This window comes from Macrosteles quadrilineatus, unplaced genomic scaffold, assembly GCF_028750875.1.
Source record: "Macrosteles quadrilineatus isolate MER2022 unplaced genomic scaffold, UCM_ALF_1.0 Scaffold_3__2_contigs__length_128488019, whole genome shotgun sequence".
In the NCBI taxonomy this organism is placed as follows: Eukaryota; Metazoa; Arthropoda; class Insecta; order Hemiptera; family Cicadellidae; genus Macrosteles; species Macrosteles quadrilineatus.
Window position 1 is genome coordinate 85,542,825 of NW_026542596.1, and position 7,184 is coordinate 85,550,008.

Consider the following 7,184-nt stretch of genomic DNA (forward strand, 5'->3'; position numbering starts at 1 on the left):
AACATAATGTGTGGATCTGTACAGAGCTACAGACTGAAAAAGTGTTGTACGATTGTGATGAAATTCAGCAAGTAGGTAGGCTACCAAACCACGGGTTTTCAAAGTGTTTTTATTTTTTTTTAAATTTTATTTTTTAATGGCGATTTTTCCATAAAATAATAGCAAAATCTTATTTTCCAAAAAAATAGCTCAATTTTTTTTTTATAAATAACTAGTAGGTATGTTATAGCCCTTTAAATTCTGAACAAAACGTTACAACTCCTTTTACTGTAAAATTACGGCTTAAAAGTTACTGTAACTTGTATGTTATTTTTTCCATAATATATTATAGAGGAAAACTGTGTTTTTTTTATATATTTATCAAAATTAGTATATTTGGGTCCTTATAATTCAAATTAAAATGGTGCAACCTCTCAGTGTTGTGAAAATTAGGGTTTATATTTATTGCAACTTTTGTGATTTTTTCCTGTAAAATATACTACTACCACATTTAAATAGTCAATGCACATACCCATACAAAGGACAAGTATGTGTCATTGGATACAGTTTATTTTTAAATAATTATCTCTAAAACCAAAATAAAAGATTGATTAAGATAACTAACTATTGTTTAGAAAAATTTAGCAAGATTTCAATTTAAAAAAAGAATTTTTGCGCCAGAATGAGGTAATGACAGGCTCTATGCGCGTGTTGGCTGTGGAGGGGACTGGTTTTTCTGTTCCAACTGTCCAACTGTCAAAAGATCGGCGTCGCCATCTTTGCTTGGCTGTTGTGCCTAACCTCAACCTCTCGACTTTGCAAAAGTATAACTTAGTCCTTTACATTTAAAATTAAAATGTATTAGTGTATAATCGTATCAATATTATATTAGTAGCCTAAGATTTATGTTGTTAGGTAGTTTACCTTCATTTTTTAGTTTTCTTTCACCAAAGAATATCGTTATTGAAGAGGCTGTCTCCCAAACCAAGGTAAGGAATTCAAAACAACATTGGGCCTAGGCCTACTTTAGTTCATAAGTTTCATGTGAGTTACACATCAAAAATTAGGTTCAATACAAATTCTGCAACATCTAATCTTACTTTAAACTGATTAAAGTTAGGTTAAGTTATAAACCGGTAGTTAATAAGTAGGTAAAGTTAACTTACTTATAGAAAACTAACCTAAAATGAGTTAGTCAGGCTTTGGCTTACAGTTATAAGTTTGTACACTACCTAACAAAGTTGCATTGGGTTTAATCTTAGTGCATTTGTTAGTAGGCCTATAGCCTTGATGGGGCTTTCTTTGAAAGTTCGGTTTTTACTTGAACGGAGTCCTAACGTTTTACTGCATGTCCTAATGCGATATAACTTTTTAACCTTACTTAGGTGAATCATTGGCCACAGTTTCAAATCTGCAAATTTTAATAACCTAGGCTATATAGGAATATACCTAACTTAAGTTACTACAATCATTTTCTTAAACCTATGCAGTCAGCCTTGGTCAAAGCCTAGATTAAAAGTTAGGTTACAAGTTAACTATCTTAAATAGTCTACCGTAACTCAATTGTTAGGCCCTACCTAAATAATTCTTATGCCATTAAAGGATAGTTGATTTCATAAAATAAATTCCTTAGGCATAAGTTGGGCTACTGCTAGGTAGGATGAAAATAAAATCCAGCCAAGCGCAGTAAATCAAACTTAGGCTAGGGAGCATTAGCTTACCAAAAATAACTTCCAACAAACCGAAAATGTACTCCTATCTAACGTATTTGTTTGACCAATTCCTATCTAGGCTAGAATAACTTAATTTGTTACCGTATTTATTGTCACGCTATGGACGAGGCCTATTACATATTTTATAGGATAAGTAAGTTATTGGTTACATTTTTCTCGACTGATAGGCTTAACTTACCAATAATTTATTCATTACGGTATGTTAAGTATAAGTTAATGTTAAGTTCTAGCTAACCAATTTGCGTCAAAATCCGTTACGTTTCTCCAGCGGTATGGATTTTTCTAGGCCTGTTTACTTCTTAACTGAAAGTACTTAGGCTAGAACAAATTTTATGTTGTTAATAAATTTATGTAGGCCCTACATAGCTTGGTTATTGTATTTATACTTTTGAAATTTGTGATAATTGAATGGGAATCGGAGGCAGACCCGCTGCGGCACATTTTATGTGCGTGGGTTATGCTTGTCGAAGCGCCTTATTGTACCATGCCGAGTTTTGTGTACTGTACCCTATTTAAGCATTGAGTAGATCTGGGAAAGCTTTATTATGGTTGATTTTTAGACCCTTTTACAGCATTGAGAAATATATTATGCTGATTTTGATTCAATCAAATTTATTTATTCCCAACGTCAAATTGTCGTTACATGAGATTGCAAAAAGTTAAAGTTAAAAAAAATTTGCATGAAGTTCTTGTCAAAGGTTTAATTTCTTTTTGTCTGTCTTCCCCCATTTAAAGTTTTGAATCTAGAAACTTGCTGATAGAACCTTTTTTCAAGCTGAAACCTTTTTCAAAGTTTTGGTGGTTTTGAGATTAGATTTTGACACATTACTAGTGCTACATAGCCTACTTAATAATAGCAAACTTCTTGTTATTTCTTACAGAAGCTGTTTTTCAACCAGTTTCCAGAGGCCAAAGAAAAAGACATCGAGACGGTGATAAAAGATTGGCTAAGACCGTCAAGAAATCAAATTGTTAGCAAGTAGGAAGCAAGGTAATTTGATACCAAATGATTGATTAATAGATGATGTCAGTGACCATCAAAGCAAAATGTAAAAACTTAGCCTAAATGTTTCATTTTGCCTTACAGAGTTGATGCCTGATTTATTTGCACATAGCCAATCCCTCTAAGATATCAAAACTAATATAGACAAACAAATTAAAACCAACACTTTTTTTGTTTTTGAAACTGCAACATTTTCTCAACCAAAGCAAAATGATATGTTTAAGGAGTTAATGGCAAAAAAAGGCTCAGTAAATTGAAAGAAGCCAGGTGATTGTGCTTTAGAATAAGACATCTGTTTATGAGTGATCTCTTAAAAATTTACATCCAATACCAGTTGAATATATTCAATGTTAATAATATAATGTTACTTTTTTTCAGGAGAGAAACGACTGAGGAGGACGAAGACTGCATCCCATAAATGGCTCATGGACTCAATCTTTAGATAATCTTTATGTATTTAAAATTCATTATCATTTATAAGTGCAAAGATCTAATGTAATATTTTTAAATACATACATGTTGGAGTGTAATGCTGATTATTGATTAAGGCCTACACATTTGCTAGTGAGATAACTTTTCAAATATAGAAAAACATTAACAAAATTAAAGATTTCGTAATGGATGATCAATTTAACAGCAGTATTACCTTGCTGACTAAAATAGAAGAAAATTCACAAATAATAATTCTTTTACCAACAAAGGAGCTAGCAGACCTAATAATCCTATGTTAAATCGTGCATTGTCTTTTGAATTGTCACTAAGGTAGGCCTAAAATGTATAGGCCTATATAAAAATCCCTAAAATGCTGGCCTAAAGCCATCTTTACCAACAGTTTCAATAGAAATTTGTTAATTTAACAATCAATATTGTTATATTTTAAAAAGTTAGTTAACCTTAATTACAAATTGTGTAACAATCCGTAAAATTGTCTGATAATAGGTATGATTGAGATTCTTGTTAATATTAAGACTAATATATATTTGGTTATTTTAATTTTGTTTGACGGTTTGAATAGCACGGAAATAACAAATAAGTTTTTTTTTTATTATAACAGTGTCTATTGTAATTGAGTACCTAATCTTACATAAAATGCAGAATTATGGGGTCCTCAACCATTTCAGTAAGAAGTAAACATGCTCATATCAATAACCATGGTTTAGGCCTATATAAAGTTAATGAGTCTTACCATTGACTTCAGTAAGTAGAAAAGAGTGGAAATTGTGATAAGATAATGGCAGTATTTGTCTGATTGGAAAGTGTAAGGCAAGAGTGACCCTTTACAATCATTTTCTACAAAAGAGTTATATAAATGGAAATAACATAAACAATCGTCATGTACCCATAACGTAAAAATATCAGCATACAGATTTTATTTTTTGGAAAACCCATCGATAAATTCCTTTCCCTCATGTAAAAAGGTAAATTTATTTAAAGACTTATTCACGTAAAATACAAAAAACTATGGATACAAAAACGTTACTGTATTTTAATTTGAGAAAATGTGAAAGACGTGATAAAATACTAACACAATTATGTTTTTTTCACATCATTCTCATGTAAAAGTGTGTTGTCTTCGCAAGCTCAAACAACCAATACATTCTGGAACAGTACTAACCAGGCTCTAGATTGGTACTGGACCAGTACTGGCCAGGTTCTGGACCAGTACTGGCCAGGTTCTGGAACAGTACTGGCCAGGTTCTGGAACAGTACTGGCCAGGTTCTGGACCAGTACTGGCCAGGTTCTGGACCAGTAATGGCCAGGTTCTGGAACAGTACTGGCCAGGTTCTGGAACAGTACTGGCCAGGTTCTGGACTAGTACTGGCCAGGTTCTGGACCAGTACTGGCCAGGTTCTGGAACAGTACTGGCCAGGATCTGGAACAGTACTGGCCAGGTTCTGAAACAGTACTGGCCAGGTTCTGGAACAGTACTGGCCAGGTTCTGAAACAGTACTGGCCAGGTTCTGAAACAGTACTGGCCAGGTTCTGGAACAGTACTGGCCAGGTTCTGGAACAGTAGTGGCCAGGTTCTGGTACAGTACTGGCCAGGTTCTGGAACAGTACTGGCCAGGTTCTGGAACAGTACTGACCAGGTTCTGGAACAGTACTGGCCAGGTTCTGGTTCTGGCCCAGGTTCCTGCCAATTCTGGAACCTGGTCCAGAACCTGGCCAGTAACTGGATTTTTTCACTAGGGTATTCACCCAATGCACCGGAAAAATATACAATGCACTCATTTCGAGGTATTTTTTTTTTTGTAAAAAAATAATTATATCATTCTGCAAGTAGTAAAACTTGAAATGTTTATTTACGTTATTCGATCATCTGAAACATGTGAATTAAATTAATCAAAACAAACGAATATTTGTTTCTAAAAATAATCTGAGTGATTTGTTTTTACTTCATCCAAGACGACCATCACCGATGACGAACTTAGTCTGTGCTTTCTTCGATAAATAACCCTGGAAATGAAATCACATTATTCACTTTAAAGAAGTCTAAACAAGAACAACTCAAAAGTAACGCATGGATACTTTAGGTTTTATATTTCTTTATTAAGGACATAGCCTTTCTTTTGACATACCTAACAACCATTCTATGTATATTCATGAATTCCATCTTTAAACATCACCTCTTATCATTATTACAGGTTTAATAAATGGTTATGTTGTGTCGAATTTGATACCGACAGGAAACTGTATATCAATTATATGTACGGTTATATTAATTTTGATTCGGTTCTTTACTAAGGAACATAGAACGCTCTGTTGTACCATTAGAGATTTAACCTCATTAAGCCCTTTGGGTTCGTCCCCTCATAAACTCGAATGCTAAAAAGAACTCTATTATGATAATAGTATCATGTTGACGAGAAACATAAGCAGGGTTAAAGATTGGCTCGCTTGGGCACCTAAACTATCAAAGCCAAGTTGGCTGACTCTCAAACTGTCATACTAAGCAACAAATGTCTGTAATCCTTACAAACTGACTAAGAAGGAATTTCCCTAAAAGTTACCTTTGCCATTACTTTAAATAAGACACATGGACAGACACAAACGAAGGAAGGATTGTACATGCAAGACCCCGTTTCTTTTTACACATTCAGTTGTTTGTGACTTCGTCAAGGGTGTGCTTTTTCAGTGAAACTATGCTGTGTAAAAACAAAGCCATCAAAACAAAAATCGATATGACCATATTATTACTTTGAACCTATGAGAGCAGTTAATTTGAACTAAGCAGCAACAAAAAGCTGTGATACCCATTGAGAACTGTCAAAAGTAGGATTGTTTACAGTTATGTTTATGGTTTTAATTTAATGAATAATTTGTGATACTGTGTGAATGTTTCATAGTTTTTTTTCTATTGTTTAGGCAGATGTAGAACATTATGGCTATGGTAGATGTGTTATACTACAGCAAACCGTAAATTTAAAGAACCAAATGTTATAAAAACTGTGTCCTCCCTCATTGCAAATGCAAAGCTTTAGTATAACTGCAATAAGCATTTTATACTTATATGCCAATCCCGAAGGTGACGAAGGATAGGTACTCTGATAGTTAAATTATAAAGGTAAAAGACAAAAAACAGATTTTATTTTTTAATGTTTATTTTACAATAGTTTCTTTAAAAAAATCGATGAAACAAGTACTTTTTTACATTGGTAACATTAACATTATTCATAATTATCACTTTAAATAACATCAGTCATGATAATGGACACTATATATATAATTAACATTGAATGCTAAATTTACTCGTTAAAAAAAATGTACAGTTTACAAGAGACAATACTGGGTTGGCAAAAGAAGAGCAGCTTTCCAACAACAGATTTTTACTGCTAACATCTCGATCACAAATAAATATTTTTTAAAAACCCTAAAGAAACCAGCTTCAGCAACAAGCTGTAGCATTGTTTGCAGTTCCCAACAAACAATTTTTTAGAGGCTGAACGGAAATAAACTATTTGTCACAGATCTTTAAAATCATTTAGGAAAACATACATATTTTCAATTCGGTATAACTGAAGCAGATTTTAATCACAATAATTATTTTAAAAGATGAACATTTTATGCTCTGAACAACATACTCAATTTTTGACGTTAGTTGTTGAATAAATACTGAATAAAATAACTTTCACATTTAAAATATCTTCCAAAAAATATGAGATGACAAAGGTACTAAAAGTCTTTTTTCTTGCAAGGTAACCCTGCTCTATCAAAGCTTCATCAACATCACCAGTGAGCAAATCGAGAAATCTTATTCAGGATTACTAATACCTAAACATATAAAAGAAATTAGCAAAATATATTTAATTTCTATGTACAAGGGCTATTCAAAGAGTAAGGAAAGTTTCTATCTAAGGCCGCTAGACGTGTGGCAATTGCTCTCTTTCAAGTTCAAACATGTTCGCCTTAAGTAAATGTTATTTAAGTAAATTGTGCTGCAATAATTGTACCTCAGACACTAGTCGTG

At 33.0% G+C, this 7,184-nt stretch overlaps 1 long non-coding RNA gene across 1 annotated transcript; it reads left to right on the forward strand.

Annotated features, from left to right (window-relative positions):
- Window positions 1-757: 757 nt before the first annotated feature.
- LOC128990783 (uncharacterized) lies at window positions 758-3,243 on the forward strand. Its single transcript, XR_008490564.1, has 3 exons — window positions 758-968; window positions 2,594-2,703; window positions 3,094-3,243. It is a non-coding gene; the product is annotated as an uncharacterized LOC128990783 (long non-coding RNA).
- The last annotated feature ends 3,941 nt before the right edge of the window (window positions 3,244-7,184 follow it).